This window comes from Natator depressus, chromosome 2, assembly GCF_965152275.1.
Source record: "Natator depressus isolate rNatDep1 chromosome 2, rNatDep2.hap1, whole genome shotgun sequence".
In the NCBI taxonomy this organism is placed as follows: domain Eukaryota; kingdom Metazoa; phylum Chordata; order Testudines; family Cheloniidae; genus Natator; species Natator depressus.
The window spans coordinates 130539523-130558093 of record NC_134235.1 but is presented as its reverse complement, the minus strand read 5'-3'; positions in this window follow the sequence as shown (position 1 = coordinate 130558093).

The window sequence follows — 18571 nt, the reverse complement described above, 5'->3', positions numbered from 1 at the left end:
AGAACATTCAGTGCTGTGGAAAGGCAGAGTCCCCTTTCAGGAAGGTGTTTATGAGATTCAAAAACCTATTAACAATGTTTGGATGTGCTGCCTTGTGGTGAGGCCATGTCAGGCAGTTGATGAGTCCAGAAAGGAAATGTCTTATACACAGGAAAATAAATTTTGGGGGAGAATGATGTATTGTAAGGAAACTGGCACAAGCAGGCACATTTTCATCTCATTCAACTACTATGTGGTCATCATGTGGTTAATGCTGCAGTTTAATGTTCCCCTGGTCCCTTCCACTTGAATCCAGGTGCTGAGTATCCAGGCCCTAATTTCAATATTCCTTGCAACAGATGCAAAAAAGATGCTGGTGTGAAACTGAAATACAAGAGCGACAAGTGGGCAGTATAGCAGAATGACACTCTGAGATTCCTTTATATAGCCACTGAGCTGTACAAGTTGCCAGAATCTATACCTGCTCACATTTTAAGCAGGCTGAAAGCTGACTCATGTAGAGCATGTCTAAATGCACGCATAATTCTTTGAAAACAGTCACTATATTATTCATACAGAAAAATGCACTCCTTAAAGGGCACTGAACATCTGTGCAAGCTGCTTTGCTTCCATAATTAGACCCTTTAGGAACATGAACCGTATTTGGATGAAATTCATTTTATCACGTGTGAAACAGACCCGTGGCTGGTGAAATCCAAAGGAGAATACCAGTGTCCATTGTCAGTGGAGATATGTATGTGTCTGAGTCCAGAAGGCTGATGTAACCATCCATTATGACTCTTAGTAATTGATCCCAGATGATCTTTATAAACAAGGGCAATGTGTGAATTTTTTTAGGAATTTAAGGCATCTCTCTCCACGGTATAAATGAAGTTATGTGAACAAGTGTGTAGAGAAAGTTTCAACCTTTTCCCCTGTTACCAGTCACACATCTCCTGACTTTTAGACTTGTCGTCTTTGCACTCATATTAGATTGATTAGTTTCTACAAGCCTAAGCTAAAAATGAGGTCCAGAGCTGGCACATAAAAAGAAACACCTGGGATAAATTATCAAGCTCATCTGCAAGAGCTGAAAGAGGAAGAGACTTTTCTCCTTTTCGCAAAACCTTGTGGGGCATAACCAATGGTTGAAGGGTAAAAGCTCTCCTGAACTGGAGGAGTAAGGAAAAAAGCCTCTCTGAGTAGTGAACATGCTACACAGTATAGAGTAAGCTATTGCATATTAGCTAAATGAAAGAGTGATGCTATTCTTCTTAGAGTTCTGCTCTGAGGTTTTGTCTTTGATTTGTTCTTGTATTTTACTTATTTATTTATATGCAACTATATTAATTTATATTTAAAGAATAAAAAGGATGAAATCCCTTACTTTCTGGGTGGGTGACTCCATCGTACAAACTCCTGTTCTCTGGAAGTTTGTTAATGCCTCCTTCAAACAAGCTTTTGTCAACTTCTAAATTCAGTGGTCATTTTAAGAAATAATCACTTATTATGGTCTCTCACCTCCCTCTTTGGGCAAGGTTATTAAGAAGATTGTGACAACAGGCTTACTCCACTGGTATGTGATTTCCTCTAGTCTTTTGGGCTTCAGGCCTTGATATGCAATGGAAATGATATATAGTGCTATAAGAAAAGGAGGACTTGTGGCACCTTAGAGACTAACCAATTTATTTGAGCATGAGCTTTCGTGAGCTACAGTTCACTTCATCGGATGCATACTGTGGAAATTGCAGAAGACATTATATACACAGACACCATGAAACAATACCTCCTCCCACCCCACTCTCCTGCTGGTAATAGCTTATCTAAAGTGATCATCAAGTTGGGCCATTTCCAGCAAATCCAGGTTTTCTCACCCTCCGCCCCCCCACAGACAAACTCACTCTCTTGCTGGTAATAGCCCATCAAAAGTGACCACTGTCTTCACAATGTGTATGATAATCAAGGTGGGCCATTTCCTGCAGAAATCCAGGTTCTCTCACCCCCTCACCCCCCTCCAAAAACCACACACACAAACTCACTCTCCTGCTGGTAATAGCCTATCCAAAGTGACCACTCTCCTTACAACCTGCATGAAAGTCAAAGTGGGCCATTTCCAGCACAAATCCAGGTTTTCTCACTCCCCCACCCCCATACACACACAAACTCACTCTCCTGCTGGCAATAGCTCATCCAAACTGACCACTCTCCCCACACTGTGCATGAAAATCAAGGTGGGCCACTTCCAGCATAAATCCAAGTTTAACCAGAACGTCGGGGGGGGGGAAGGAAAAAACAAGGGGAAATAGGCTACCTTGCATAATGACTTAGCCACTCCCAGTCTCTATTTAAGCCTAAATTAAATTAAATTAAATTATATAGTGCTATAGTGGTCCTCAGACCAACATCAATCGTATGTCCATGCTCCTATGCTTGTTAGATCTATTGGTAATTTTCAGTGCCATTTCTCGTGGGATGTGGCTGACATGACTGCAGGATCAGGTAGGGGTGGACAGAGTTACTTTCAGATAGCTTCATTCATTCCCCTCAGAGATGGTTATCATAGAATTGTAGGACTTGAAGGGACCTCGAGAGGTCATCATCCAGTGCCCTGCATGATGTGGAGTTGCTCCTCCTTAGGACTGTCACAGACAGTCTTCTAAGACTCTTTTTACTCATCTTGTTCAATGTGTGTGAGGCTACTTCGGGTATGAACTCTTGATTCAAGAACAATACAAATCCACAATATCCAAACCTTATGTTGAAGAGAACCAGCAGGCGACATCTACCGTTCTACTGCAGTAGCCAACTATGTACTGGCTGTGTGCATGTAAGGGCCCTGAGGTTGAGACAGCTTAAAGATTTGTTTAGAACATTTTTGTTAGGGTGAAGCAAAACACTTTTATTCCAGCTTCATTCCATTTATCTGGATGACCCAAGATGAATAGAGGATCATTACTTTTAACACTTGTAGAAGGAGAATAGTGTTTTGTTTTGAAAGAAAAGTGATATGTAAAAGGTCAAACAGCATTGTCTTCTCCTAGTAAAGTCTATACTACTGATGGAAACTCGAGCTTTGAGGTGGACAAAGACAGAAACACTGCTAATATCCATTTCCATCAGATTAACTATTGACTAGACATAACTGTCTCCTTTGAAAAGCTTTCCCCTTGAGTTGTCAAAAGGCACAATTTAAGATCATTAGAAATTTTCAGAGGACATCCAGTAGTAGAAAATTCCCTCATCCTGAGAAGTACAATGAAATCAGGTAATCAGGAGATTATGTCTCTACAGTCATTAAGAAGAGGAATATGCAACTTCAATATTTAGGAATTTAGAAGTGTATAGAGAGAACCCCCCCAAAGGAAAAATGGATTTTTTAAATCCTCCCCTTATTATAGAATACATCTGCAAAAAGTTGTCTGAATTACTCAATTAAAGAAATAAGGGTAAATGCAATTAATAAAACAAAGGAAGACACTTATGAAAAGGAGACACTACATACTAACATGTTCTATATGCTTTTAGAAGGAAAACAAAAATATTTCCTTCCAGCTAATATTTGTCAGTGAGAATAGGGACACCTGGACACTTTGGATGTATTAGGTCTTTCCTTCACTGGAAAACGTATTAGGATGGGAGGTCTATATATTCAACATATTCCATAGGCAAGACATAAATTAATTATTATCTACTTAATAAAACAATTAGGAGGATGCCATTTTAATAAGGGATATCATCATGTAGAAAAATAATTTGCTGTTTATTACTGTAATATTCTGAATGAAATGAAATTCTGACAAGCTAACTGGTTGAGTCAGGGATCAATCCATAACTGTACTTGCTGCTGTATTTTCCATGTTGTTTGTTTAAACTCAAACCATTTCATAGGGACGCAATCTATGTTTAAAATAAACTAGGGCCCAATTCTGCACTCCTTATGCAGGCAAAACTCCCAGTGACATCACTCCCAGTGATTTTGTAGTATTTGATGGTCTATTAAAAATGGTATTTGTGGGCAGGCGTGGGAAACTGTAGAATATGAACTTAAGCACTTGTGTATGTAAGCTTTTGCTAAATACCATAGCATAGGAATGTCATATTGATTGATAAATTGAAGAAAGCAGGCTGTATGGAGTTAAGAAAATCAGGAATTGTGATTTTAAATATTAAAGTATAATATTTCCTCATCCATTTTATCCCCCTTTTAAAGGGCAAGTGATAACACAAGATAGGATGAGTTTGGGAAAAAAACAAGTTTTACAGATGGCATATAAGGCTTTTCCTGAAAAGGTAGTTCTAACTGCATGGATTTTTTTTTAAATTTTATTTTATGATTTTGCCTTATTTTCATTAGGTTTTTTTGTGTGGCTAAGGTAATTTAAAATAGGGAAATTGCTGTGGGGGAGTGAGACAGGCAGGAAAGCCAGGACCACCTGACCCACAGCAGCTACCGGCCTGCAAGGGGCAGGCTTCTTCAACCGCTACAGCATGAGTAATCGGGCACCCTCACTCCCCCACACGCTGCCCCCTCTGAGTACTGGACACCCTCCCCCAGCCCCACACTCTGCCCTTCATTTTTGGGTTTTACTGTTTTTTTAAACCTGTTTTAAAGTTTAGAATAAATGCAGAAATTCCCAGGAAGTTTTAAACAAAATAAAAACTGAAAATGAAGAGCCTTTTGCTATAAAGCTACAAAAAAAAGTTTTATTATTTTAGATGGAGTTCAGTGAATGTATCACACTGTGTCCATACAGTCGAGGCCCTGTCTGCTGATCTAACCTAAGCATTTATGATCCATGAATCACCATAGCTCTGTGAATGCAGCTGTAAGTCGCATCTTGTTTAAAAAGCACATTAAGATATTGCACTGCATATCGCTCAATATAGTAAATCACAAAAAATGTCTTACACATAATAAAGAAACAAACTGGGATAAGGATCTAGTGGTGGTTTGAAGTTATTTGAAGGGCTTCATCCTTCTTGCCTTTAAATGGATTTTATAGAGTAGTAACTATTTCATTTGACTTTTGCTACTGAAACTTTAGTTCAAAAATTCCATAAAATTAATTAATTAATTCCATTAATTTGACTGTCTACAAAAGACCCTTGATTTCTTTCTAATGTTCCCCTTTTCAAAGTATCCATGTGCTCACAACCTATAGCAGCTGTGCTACAGTGTAGTGACATTACTTTCAACAAATGCATTTTTACCACTGACCCCAATAACATTGTCCCAAACAATAGGATCATAGGAACTGTCATACTTGATCAGACTTGGATGGACATCTAATTTGATATTGTGTCTCCAACATTGGCCAGCACCAGATGCTTCTCTGTAAGGTGCAAGAAACTGCCATCATCTGGGTGGATGTGGGATAATCTGCCACCAGAAAGATGTCTTTCTGGTCTGTAATAGCTTGCCCATAACTGGCCAAGAAATGAACTTACAGTTCCATTAAAAAAAACTACTTTTTTTGGGGAAAAATAGTCCCAAATTTTTTCTACCACCTCTTCTTTATACCGCAGTCAGTGCTAGTGCCTCATCTTTATTACCAGAAAAGACCAAGTCCAGGTTTGGTATACAGTATCTCTAATTTCCTCTGTGGTGAAGACTAAGTTGAGAGTTTTCAAGCCTACCTAAGAAGAAATTGCTCCAAAGTCAGAAACTCAAAAGTATATCCTTCCATTAGAAACCCCCAAAATTATACATTCATTTAAATTTTCCTTTTAAATATCACAATCAGTTATCTACATATGCTAATCTGTTCCTCCCAAACATCTCAAAAAAATTACACACAGCATTCAGCAGTGAAAGATTCAGACACATTCAGCCATGGATGTTCTCTGGCCTTATCTTTATGTGGCCACAATCTTCTGATCAAAACAACTCTCTTTCCTCAGATTGCAGAAGTATCAGATGTTATCTGTGGCATTATGTCAAAGATGTCATTATGTCAATTGCTTGTTTACACTATATATTTATGCAGGAAATAATCCCTACATTCTTCTAGAAGATGACACAGAGGTGAAGAATGGCTCAGTGATTAGGATGCTAGCCTGTGACTTTGGATACCCGAGTTCAATTTTCTGTTCTGCTACAGACTATATGACCTGGCCAAGTCATTTAGGGCTGGTCTACATTAAAGCTGTAAGTCAACCTAAGTTACCTTACTTCAGTTATGTAAATTATGTAACTGAAGTAGACATAGTTTAGGTAAATGTACAGTGCTGTCTACATTGCGCTATGTCTATGCAAGATGTTCTCCCAACAAAAAAAATTTTGTCTTAAAATATTACTTGTGAAATTCCATTAACAGTGTGAGTATTCTCAGTTTTTTTCTGTGAATCAAAAAAAAAGTTTTACCTAGAACTGTTTGTAAAATGCAACTTTCTTACCCCTTACAAAGGAAGCAAGGTTGTCATGTCCCTGATCACCCTAGTTGTGTACTCATTAGTAAGATACAAATAGACACAAAGATTAAGATGTGGGGAAAGCTGGTGCAATTCTCATGACTTTGTTGGAGTTACATCATCTTTTAAGAGAGAGAGGAGAAGTTGCAGTGACAGTTCGAATTGATGAGAGCCCCTGGCCAAACTATTAAATTAGGGCATCCTATATACTTAAAATAATCAGGCAGTGAGCATCTGGTGGGAGGAAGAGAATCTAAAGAGAAGCAGACTGTATGTATTCATCTTTCTTTATTGCCTGGAGAGGAATGATGGTCTTGTTGTTGAGACAATGGACTCTTATTCAGCAGATTGGGTTCAATTATTTGCTCCACCATAGACTTCTTGTTGGACCTCAGCCGAGCCACTTATCTTTCTGTGACTAAGTTCTCCATGTGTAAAATGGGGATAATGTTTCTTTTCTCCCACCCTTTGAAAGCCCAACCTACATAGGGAAAGACAAGCAAAAGTTCCTGAGGGAGCTAGGCACCCAAATTCCATTGACATTCAGTGGGATTTGAATACTTATCTATCTTTGGATTCTTTGCAAATCCCAGTCTGAGACTGAAATCTCTGGAGAAGAGATTGTCTTACTATTGGCCTGGCACTGACCCCAGTGTTGGGTGTGACCTTTAAGCACTAATGTAATAAAAATTAACTTCAAATTGCTTTTTACATCCCATTGGATTGCCCTTGCTGATTAAGGACAATTTGGGGAAACAGATGGCTCCAAGTGCACGTGCTGGGATGGGGCTGAAATGTATTTACCAAAAATGAGGAGGACAGCTGTGTGAGGGTTCAGTATAATTGGCTGATCCACAGGCAGGGCTCTGACAGCTACTAGCCATTCTCAAAGGTGACCCTTTCCTGGTGGCTCCCAGTCCTCCGAAGGCAGGTGCATGTGAGCTTTTCCTATGAATGAGTCTACATCGAACAAGATTCCCACAATGGTGTGGGCTACTATATGGTTATAGGTCAAATCTGGCAAGACTTCCTGCTTGATTTAATTGGTTCAACTAGTTATATAACTTAAGTTGGGGGCCATTTGACCTGTACACTGCATATGTTTGCCTACAGCCTGACACTGTACAAGTGATGAGAACTGAAAAGTCCACAATCTGTTCTATGTTTAAAAACAGGGCCTTCCACTCATGCTGTGTCTGAAAGCAACCTTCTTAAAGAAAAGAGTATTGACAGTTTAACTGGTACTGTGCATTTTTCCTAGTATATTGTAATATGTTGTTTCCAAATGCTGTTTAATATCGTCATTTTACTTAATGAACACAAATATTCAGCAAGCATGCCCAATTCATCAGCAACTGATTAATTCCAGAGTAAAAACACCTGGTGATAGAATGTGTTTCTCAATTTGATCTACCAGCTGTTCCGGGTAGGTGCTTATTTATTTAGAATGAAAGTTTTCACTTTTAAAAAAATCTCAGAGAACTTGAGCTTTTCAAAGCACTGTATGGACATTTCCCAACACGCTTGTGAGGAGATGTCCTTATTTTAAAGATGGAAAAAAAAGGAACACGGAGCAGTAAAGTGTCTTGTCCATTGCCACACAATGAGTTAGTTGCAGAGCCACAACTAGAAGCCTGAAGCTCCTGGTGAGTAATGGCGCACTTAGAGGACAGAATAGCAACTGAGTGAGTTTAATGATTCTAATGAAGAAAAGACCTTAGGAGTCTGAGTTCATTGAGGGGCTAGGATAAAGAGGATCTGCTTGTTGGTATAGAATTGCCCAAGGTTGTTGGTGCATGTTTAATGAATATTCAGGTTATTAATGGCATTTAAAGAATCAAGCACTTTCCAAAAAAGGACTTACAGTAGTTTCAGGTACTATATTTGCCTGTACATCCTTTTACTGGTTAATATGGTTTTACAGTAACATTTTTGCATACCAACAAAGAAGAAAGAAATATTTTTATGAATAGGAAGGATCCACACAAGCCCTTGGGGAAGTTGTACATATTGACTTTCACTTTTTCCCATTGATAGTCAGTCAATTGAAGTGTTTTCAAATGGATGGAGAATTTCTCCCCAGTTTATTACTGTCTCCTTTCAGTTACAGTAATCTTAGGTCTGGCTTGAAATCTTGGTAGGTAAAAAGAACACCAAAAGGTTATTTTTAAGTTGACTGTGACTCCTTATCGAAGATAAAAAGAAAAGGAGTACTTGTGGCACCTTAGAGACTAACCAATTTATTTGAGCATAAGCTTTCGTGAGCTACAGCTCACTTAATCAGATTCATTTTCCACTGAATGCATCCGATGAAGTGAGCTGTAGCTCACGAAAGCTTATGCTCAAATAAATTGGTTAGTCTCTAAGGTGCCACAAGTACTCCTTTTCTTTTTGCGAATACAGACTAACACGGCTGCTACTCTGAAACCTGTCCTTATAGAAGATAGTTAACTGTTCATCTAGAATTTCATATATATTGTATATGAGTTCTGTCATTTATTTCCTAAAATCTTGTTCTAAAAATTTCTAAAATTCAGGAAACTGGACTTAGTATTTTAAAAAATGCAATTAATTTTTCATGCCTTCTTGTAACATCAATGGCTCCCCCGATTTTGGTTGCCTAGTTATGGGCTCAAGTCTCTTAAAAACTGACCCTCATATTTCAGTCATTTTTAGTGTAATAGCACTCTGTTTCTCCAGATTTAACAAAATTGCAGCCTTATACTGGGGCGGCCCTAGACTAACCACCAGCAATTGGTGCCCTAGGCGAACCATGCAGTTGGTGCCCCCCACCCCCAAACCCCAAGGGCAGATCTAGGCTGAGGTTTTTGGTAAACTGGGAAACATTTTACCCTTTTTTTCTTTTTAATGTTTTTTAAGCGTTTTCTTTTTAACCAGAGGCTTAATTATTCGGTTTGTCCATCCGTCTGTCTGTCCAACCAATGTTTCTGAGCTCAGATAAAATAGAGACACAAAATTTTCAGACTAGATTTGTACATGACAGCTAGATGATATTTCAGTCCGATTTAAAATAAAAATGCACTAAAATATTATAAATTTTATTATTACACATCCCAAATCATCCATTACGCTATTCTGCTTTAACTACCATTACCACCACATCCAATATAGAAAGAAATAAGAAAACTCTTCAATGAACTTTAACCTGTATTTACAAAACACTCCAAATAAAAAACACTCTGTGCTCTTAAAACATGACTTTTCTTTCTTTAAGTTTTGAAAATTCAGTTACTAGTTCTTTTAGATTGAGTTTTCCAGCTATTTCATGCTCTATTGACATTGTGTCAAGTCCAACAAGTCTCTCTTAAACCATTGTTGAACGCAGATATCTTTTTATCTATTTTAACTTTGAGAAGCTACATTCCCCACTAGCTACGGAAACTGGCAAAGTTGAAAGAATGCATAGAGCTATAAAAATATTTGGAAAATTGTGAGTTTATTTTCACAAACAAACTTCAGTACTTCTTCAGGAGTGGAATGTTTCTTAATTCATCTTGAAAAAGCCTGAAGCTCACTACACAAATCTGTAACATCAATGTCTTGAATTTTCATGAGTCAATGCTGACTTCAGTTTTATACAAAATTCTCTTATCTGTTTTGCTGTTTTCTTTTGCAAGCTGTGGATATCATATAGAAAGCTAAATACTGACTCTAGCTGCTCCACCTGTTGAAATCTTCTGTCAACCAAGTGAATAGCAGTATCAAGGACTGTGAAGTCGAAATTCACTTTGAACCTTTGTTTTGGGTTCTCGATGTGGGTGTCTCGGTCTTCATATGAAAAATGCTGTTTCTTTTGCCTAATGACAACTGGCTGTAGTTTTAATTTGATTGGAAAGTCTATTTCTTCAGCAAGCTCAACAGAATCTACCAATGTTCTTTCAAACCCTTCATCACTTCTGAATTCCTCCAGAATATTTTTAGTTTGCTGCAGTTTTTTAATAGCAGAATGTATGTTCAAGTTCTTTTCCTGAAGCTGCTTACTAGTGAGGTTAGTCTCAAAAAGGATATTATACCACAAAATGAGTGAAGTCACAAATTTGAACTTGGAAAGGCCATTTGCAAGAGCTTCTGCATCTGAATGTGCTGTATTGCCAGATGATCCAGTAAAGGTTGTACCATCAGAAATTTCAATTAGGGGCATCATAAATGTTTCCAAGTTCATAGCGAAGAGGCTTCAAAGCATCAATGTGACTCTCCCATCTTGTCTGACTAAGTGGTTTCACAGTTAGAGAATTCACATTGCGAGTCAGAATCTCCCAATGGCATGTGGAGCCTGAGAAAAACCACATAAACATGTTGCACCAGGTCAAAGAAACTGCTTGCCTCCAAACAGCAGCTATCAGCATCATTGACAATCAAATTCGGAGAATGTGCACTGCAAGGAACGAAAAAGGCCCTAGGATTGATTTCCATCATTCTCCTTTGCACACCATTGTCTTTACCCTTCATATTACTCCCATTATCATAGCCTTGGCCACATACGTTTTCAACAGATAATAACATTGTTTCAAGCTCTTGTAGAATAGTTTCAGTCATAAATGCTCTGGTCATCTCCTTCAGTGGTTCAAAACCCAAAAAATGTTCCTTTATGAGCACTTCAACATTATCTTCATCTGCAGACTTTTCCATATCCACAAAATGAATGATCATCGTCATTTGTTCAACATGACTCACATCTGTAGTACAGTCCAGTATTATTGAAAAGTATTTTGCAGAATGGGCAGCTTCTATAATTTTCTTTTTAATGGCATTTGCTAGGATTTGAATCAGTTTATTCTGCATATTTTTTCCTAAGTATCAAACCTGTGTTTCATGATAAGTTATTTTACATAGATGCTCCTTCATGACTGGATCAAACTAAGCTAGGTATTCAAAAAATTTTAAAAAGTTTCCATTACCTTGAGTGTATAATTTTTCATTTCTACCATGGCTGTGGAATGCTAAATTTTGCCCACCAAGAACTCTTACTAATGCAATCAGACACTCTAATATTTGTTGCCAATATTCTTCTTTTTTCTTGATAACACATGAATTTTCTTCATCAATAGTTTTTCCTTTTTTTCAATCATAATTCAAGTTCTTTCCAATTTTGAAAGCATTCCAAATGTTCTTTATTCTTTCATGTGAAGAGAGAATTGAAGATATGTTTTTCCAGTCCTTTGAACCATTTTCAGTAAGTGATGTACCAGCTGCTTGATTTCTAAACAAATTACAGCAAAAGCAAAACACAGAGTCCTTCGACACTGAATATTGTAACCAGTTTGGATTAATTTCTTCCCAATTAATGAGTTTCCTCTTGTAATGCTGAGCAGAGAATTTTCTTTTATTTCCATCCTTAGGGAAGGGAAATTCATGAACTTGTTCGGGTCCATGTTCCACGAGAATTTGCTGCACACTGTCATCACATTTGGGCTATGAAGCTGGGTCCTCATACTGTAACTTGTTTGTAATTTCCTCATTCTTTCTTCCTTCTACTTCATTTACTTCAATTTCTGCATGTGTCTCTGAAGGTGAATAAATTTTCTCCACTTCCATATCAGTCTGATGCTGTGAGCTGCCTTCATCTAGAAGTTTCCATCATCTTGAGTTTCCAAACTGCTTTTTTGTGGATGTGAGCTACCCTCATCTCGAAGTAAACTTCCTTCATCTGGATGCTGTGAACTGCTTTCATCTTTATTTGGATTAAAGATAAGATATTTCAGGAAGGATTCCTGCTGTTTTGTTTGGTCCTTTTCCTTCCCAGCCTTTCGTTTATGATACTCAACTCCTGAGGATTTTCTTTTTCCTCTTTTTGCCACAGGGCATTTGAATATGATGTACTGTGCTCCCGACTGCAAGCATTATAGCATTAAGGATGGCTGACACACCACACGGTTGGTGATGTAAACCACACTGCAGCCATCCCAACACTTCTTTTCACTGCTTAAAGGTTCAATGATTAGTAACATACACTCACTTACTTATTAAAATAGTTAGTTACATCATTTACACGGAAACAAAATGACCTCTTTCAACATTATAACCTGAAACCGGTTATTTGGAAAGTAATTCCCTTCCTCATGGTTACCCGCTTGGAGTGTGACATCATCACTTTCATAGTCTATTAAGCATTAAAACGCTGTTACTTTTCTTTTATGGACCTTATTTATTACATGTGAACCAATTATAACAAAGAAAAGATCATAATTATACAGCCTGATAATAATGCTAAGATTTAATAACAATTAAAAATACTCACATTTTGGATTTATAATACTGAAAGACATTATTCTTTATTCTTTGGCACCAAGAAACACAATTTTCCACAGTATTCACTCGATTCTTAACCACCTACCTGCGATGTGTGTTAAAATGATTGTTTGACATGTATCAACTCATGATATCTCCGCTCTACATGAATTTCTGGCTATGCGATGTTATTTTCGAGTTAGGTGTCAGTAGCATTGCAGCTGTTGCTGCTGGCGGATGTGTTTCACTGTGGCTGAGTTATTGCTTATCAAAATTGCAGAGTGGGTCATCTTGACCCTACGTCGCAAATTGAAAAAAAATTGCTAAAAGATTATTTATTTTTGCAGTAAATAAAAGATTTGACATATTAATAAATGATCAGAAATGTAGAGAAATGAATTATAATTCATATTGCCTCCGTAATTGCACGGGAATTGAAATAATGACATCTTCGTTATTTTCTTTGTATTTTTTATCTTTTTCTTTTTTTTCATTTTTTTCTAATTTGATTTTTTCCCTCGAATCTGGCACCCCGTTTAACTTGGCACCCTAGGCAACTGCCTAGTTCGCCTATATGGACTGGCCGCCCCTGGCCTTATAGCATCAGGTATGCTATGTTCTGATGCTGCTTGCTAAAATAGGTCTCCACTGTATTAAAATAGCATACCTCGCAGAAGAGAAACAAATATGAATTTAGGGTGTCTTAGCTTTGAAAATGTAAAGACAAGGAATGTGAAGAATGTTTTACATGAACATGACCTGATTCTTTTGTGTGTGTGCATGTGCGTGCAGAGATGTGGTTTGATTTTAGCAACCTTGCCTTAGAGGGACTAAATTGATCTGTTAATAATTCAGGAGCTGCTACAACATCTAAACCCTCCAGTCAATTAAAAACTGCAACTGAACAGATTTGTTTTAAAAGCAAAGCCTTCTAGAACTGAAATAAATAAATGAAGTGGAGTCAGCCTAAGGGAGGGAAATAGTAATTCCTTACGATACTAAAAGATATGCTATTGTTATAGGAAATTATTTTTGGGAAGTCCTATGGCTTATGTTATGTAGACTGTCAGACTATATAATCACAGTGGTCTCTACTCAACTTTGAATCTATGAAAAAGACCGGTGTAGGCGATATTTGATGTATGAATTGATAAGCTGGACAAGAACACTGTTGCAAAATATTCCTATTTCTATTTTTATGTACACATTTAATGTAAAAAATGTACAATGGAAAATTAAATTTGAGAAAACAAGCACTAAAATGTCAAGAAATGCGATGTTAAGGTTGTGAAATAAAATTCCCCAAAGCCAAGACATTCAGAAATTAGACTGAAAGATCAACTTTAATCCTATCTTCTTGTGCTTATCTGTAAAGGCCTGATCCAACTTCCAACAAAGACAAGAGAAATACTTTCATGAATTTCAGTCTGAGTTGGACAGGGGCCTGGTTTGCTCTTTGCGTATTATGGACCTTGTCAATTAAAAGTATATAATATAATTGCATCCAAGAAACTATGTTAAAAACATTAAAGTTGCGAAGTCAAGGACCAAATTAAGAATTGCCATAATTAAAGGTACCCATGAAACCCCTGCCACATTTCATATCTCACTAAAGCATGTAGATGCTACATCTTCTGGACAAAATGTAGGTAAAAACATTTTTTTTATACTTTGGCAAAAGGTATTTTTTCACTATTTTATTTTCTAAACTGTTTTAGCTAAAACTTAAAAAAAAAAAAAATTGTCTGCCTGAGGCTGATTCATATAAAATAGAAAAATTCAGCCCAATTGGTTTAAGCCTGGCAAAATTATGAGCAGCTGAAAACAGAATTTTCTTGTGGAAAGAGATAGGCAGCCTTAACAAAGGGGGTACAACCTATGCCATCTATAATACAAGTAGAATTCTAGACAGTTATAGACAAAAGGATTCATACAGGAGTTTACTGATAGTTTATTGGTGGTGGTGTTGAAATACCTCAGCCTTGTCATTTTGGTAAATTTCAACACTTATATCAATAAGGCCTAAGTTGCAAAATCTCAAAAATTCATCTAGTCACTTGCCTCCCTAGAACTTTCACAGGTCAACTCTGGTCCAACCCACACAGTCAGTCACATCCTGGACCTGATTTTCAGCTTAGATGTCAAGATAGAATACATCACAATACAGCCATTGTTTTGGACAGACCATCACCTCATTAGAGCAATGGTCAGAGAACTTCCAGTGCCCAGGCAACAAGAAAGACTAGTGATCCTGATCTGATCATTAAGACTCATGGACTCTGACAAATTCCAAAACCCAGTAACGGACAACAACATCCCACCCTCAGGATGAGGCTTTGAGGACCCAGTGAATCATTACCTACAATTCTACAAGGTCTTGGTTATAGACATGTTGGCTCCAAAACAGCCCCCTCTTTCCCATCACCTATGCAGAATTGATTGGTTTTCTGACTCATTACACCAGATGAAGAGAGATGGGCAGAAATTCCAGCACCAATGGCAGAAAACAAAGACAGACATGATGAAACATAATGAATTTCTCAGTGCCTATCCTGAGGCTGAATTACAGGCCCAGAGAAGCTTCCTATCATCCTGTGCTGAGGCTGCCATAGAATTTCAAATCAAATTCAAGGTGTCAGTCCTTATCTTCAAAGTGTTTCATGACCTGGACCCAAGATATCTTAAAGATCGCCCCGAGCTCCAGGAAGAAGACTGGGCAAGGTCAACAACTACATTCTTCTGGCACAATGGAACTCTCAAAAATAAGAGTAAAGCTAATCTGTGCAGGAGACATCTGGGAGCTATGGAAACTGCAGCACTCTTCTCTGACACACAACTGGTTTGGGGACACAGTCAGCCTCACCCAGGCCCTATTGTCACCCAACACAACAACAGTCACCCAGACTGGACTACCTGAGTGTCTTGCTAGTCTTCCACCAGAGGGAATATGCTGAGGCCACTTGAGGAAGGAGAAGTTAATTACCAGTCACTGTTGTTCTTTTAGAGTATTGCCTCTTTATATTCATGGTTGCCATCCTTCTTCCCCGTTTCTTCAGTGTTTAAGGTAAAGAATTCAGAAATTAAAGAATGAACTGAAAGATGACTGGAGTCATTCCCCCTTTTATATCCTTGGAATGCTCCATGAGGAAGGGTGGGGCAGGGCAAGTGGCCTGATGGACATTGTTTACTTTAAAAAAAATCCACTGTTTGACGCCAGGGGAACTATATCCCACAAGTGTGAATATGCAGAGGTGACACTCTCTAACAACAACAGTTACCAGTAAGCTGTCTTTCTTTTGTGCTCACATGAGTCCAGGAATTGGGGCTTGAAGGAAAATCCTAAATAGTTCAAGACTCATGATAAAATCATGAGACTTGGCAACATTGAGTGTGCTTTTTGGAATTCTGATAGCTTTTATTTAGACTGAAAGACTTGCAAAAACAAAACTAATCAGAATCTAGGTTTTTACTTTGTTACAAACTTGAAAATGGGCTCATCCATTGGAAAAATGGCCACGTTATGAAAATAACTTCAGGTTGAAATGAACCCGTTTCTGATAAAAGAGTGGAAAGATGACGCATGAAGTTTCAATTTTGCAGGGATGCTAAATTTAAGGTCACAAAATTGCCCCAAATGAAATTGCAAAGATTTTCTTTAGAAGTTTTGTGGAAACTGTTTAATTACGTTTTTCATCTCTCTGCCTACAAAGGCCCACTCAAAAGGAAAATGCATGAGAAGAGATAGGTAGCTGTGAATCTTATTTTGCATGAGTTCAAAATTGCTCTAATATTATGTGTTGGAAAGTTTTTATTTCAGTTCAAATATTATTAGGCTCATGTACTACCTCTGAGATATGTAAAAGAAGAATCAGAGGGGCTAAAGAAAAGTCAAAGGGGAAAAAGCAATGACAGACAGAACAGGCAGATGTTTGAAGTGTGTGGGTTGTGGTTTTTTTCAAATAAAGTATTGGGTTGGTTAGAGCTCAGTGCAACATAGAATCACATGAAACTGATTTAAATTTTAATGCTACAGTTAGCAAATGTGCACAGCTTTAAAGGGAAAGAGGACATGCATGGCTTTATATCAGTTATGCTGAATTGTTCATGATTTTGATGTAAAAACAGGTGAAACTCATCTGTTTGCACAGAATTTTGCTTTGAAGGTTTTAGATTTGCTTGGGCCTAACCTTAACAAAAGAAACAAAGGTGAGAACCAAACCTATGTAGATTTAAACCACATAAAATATTTGTACAAGTCCCTGTGGACTTCTCAATTCTAGGAGATTAAGGAAGAACAGTCCTGCAGCTATTGCCTGGGACTCAGGAAGTATGGGTTTTGTTCCAATATCTGCTTCTCGGGGGGAAGAGATGTATGTCATTTTGCCTCTGTACCTCAATTTTTCTATCTATAGCTCCATTCCTATAATACCTCCTGTGAACGATGTGGGATATAGCTATTATCAATATTATGTGTGCCTTTGATTATTCTGCTGTTTGCTAAAGGTTAACTCCTACAGGAGTTCACTTCAGGTATTCAGAATGGCAGATTATGGCTTTAGATGACTCAATCACAGGCACTTATCTGGCAATAGGGGTATAATGCCTTTGAAGTTTTGTCTCTGACCAAGCTGAGCCCAGCACTCCTGGCTTGGTCCAGGGAGATTCAGACAGGAAACTTGGAACAAAGCACGCTTGAGTGGATACACTTATAAATACCAAGCTGAGAGGAGCGGCAAGATTTATGGAGGACAGGATTAGAATTCAAAATGTTCTTGACAAATTGGAGAAATGGTCTGAAATAAGGACAGATGCAAAGGATTACATTAAGGAAGAAATAATCAATTGCACACACATAAAATGGGAAATGACTGAGTAGGAAGAAGTATTGTAGAAAAGGATCTGTGGGTTATAGTGGATCACAACCTAAATATGAGTCAACAATGTGATGCAGTAAAAAAAAAACCCAACATTATTTTGGGATGTATTAGCCGGAGTGTTGTAAGCAGGCCTCTGTTTCTTGACTTTGTGAACATGTCAATGGAGCCACAGTTGTTCCTGAATCCAAGGTTAGATTTTTTATGCCAGGATGTAATTCTTCACCAGGATCCAAACAAGTTAAATCTAGCAGCTTGGCATTTGAAAGGAAGTTTCTAGTACAAAAGGCTTACTTTTCTAGTCTCATTGAAACTATTACCATGTAGGAGAAAATCAAGAAACATGGCTTACTCAGAATCTGGTCTAAATTCAAAGCTGGGTGCATTATGTAGTCAAAGCATTTCATGTTCTGGAGTTTTTACAAAATGGTTTTGATAATAGGTTGCAGACAAATACCATATTTCTGTACAGAAAATTTTATGTTTCACACCATAAGGACATATGTCATTTCGTTAGAGCAATTAATCTATTTTGTCCTCTTAAGGTGCATAGAGCTCCATCCTGGGATTTGAACATTGAACTCAATGCCTTAATGAAAGCACCCTTTGAACCTACAAAATCAGTTTGATTATATTACTTGTTTATCAAACTGACTTTTTAAATCACTATCAGTTCAGCAAAAAAGGTGTCAGAGCTGAGAGCTTTTTCAGTTCCCACCTTTTTTCCAAAAATAAATTGGATTTTTAATCAAGCACAGGAGGTCTCATTGGCTTCTTTTTGCCCACATTCTTCCCACCCAAAGGACAAGGTATTTGCTGGGTATAAGGCAAGCCTTAACATTTTATCTGAAAAGAACTGGCAGCATAAGAAAAAAAATCCAGCCTTATTGATCTTATGTCATCCAGGAAAAAAAGATGCTAAGACATCTAAATCATCACTTTCTTGTTGTATTGTTGAGGCATATAATTCAAAAAGATTCATTCCTCCAATGAGCACCAGAGATCACTAACAGGTGGTGATGGCTGTGATGGGATTCTGTCCCCCCTACCCCCCAGGG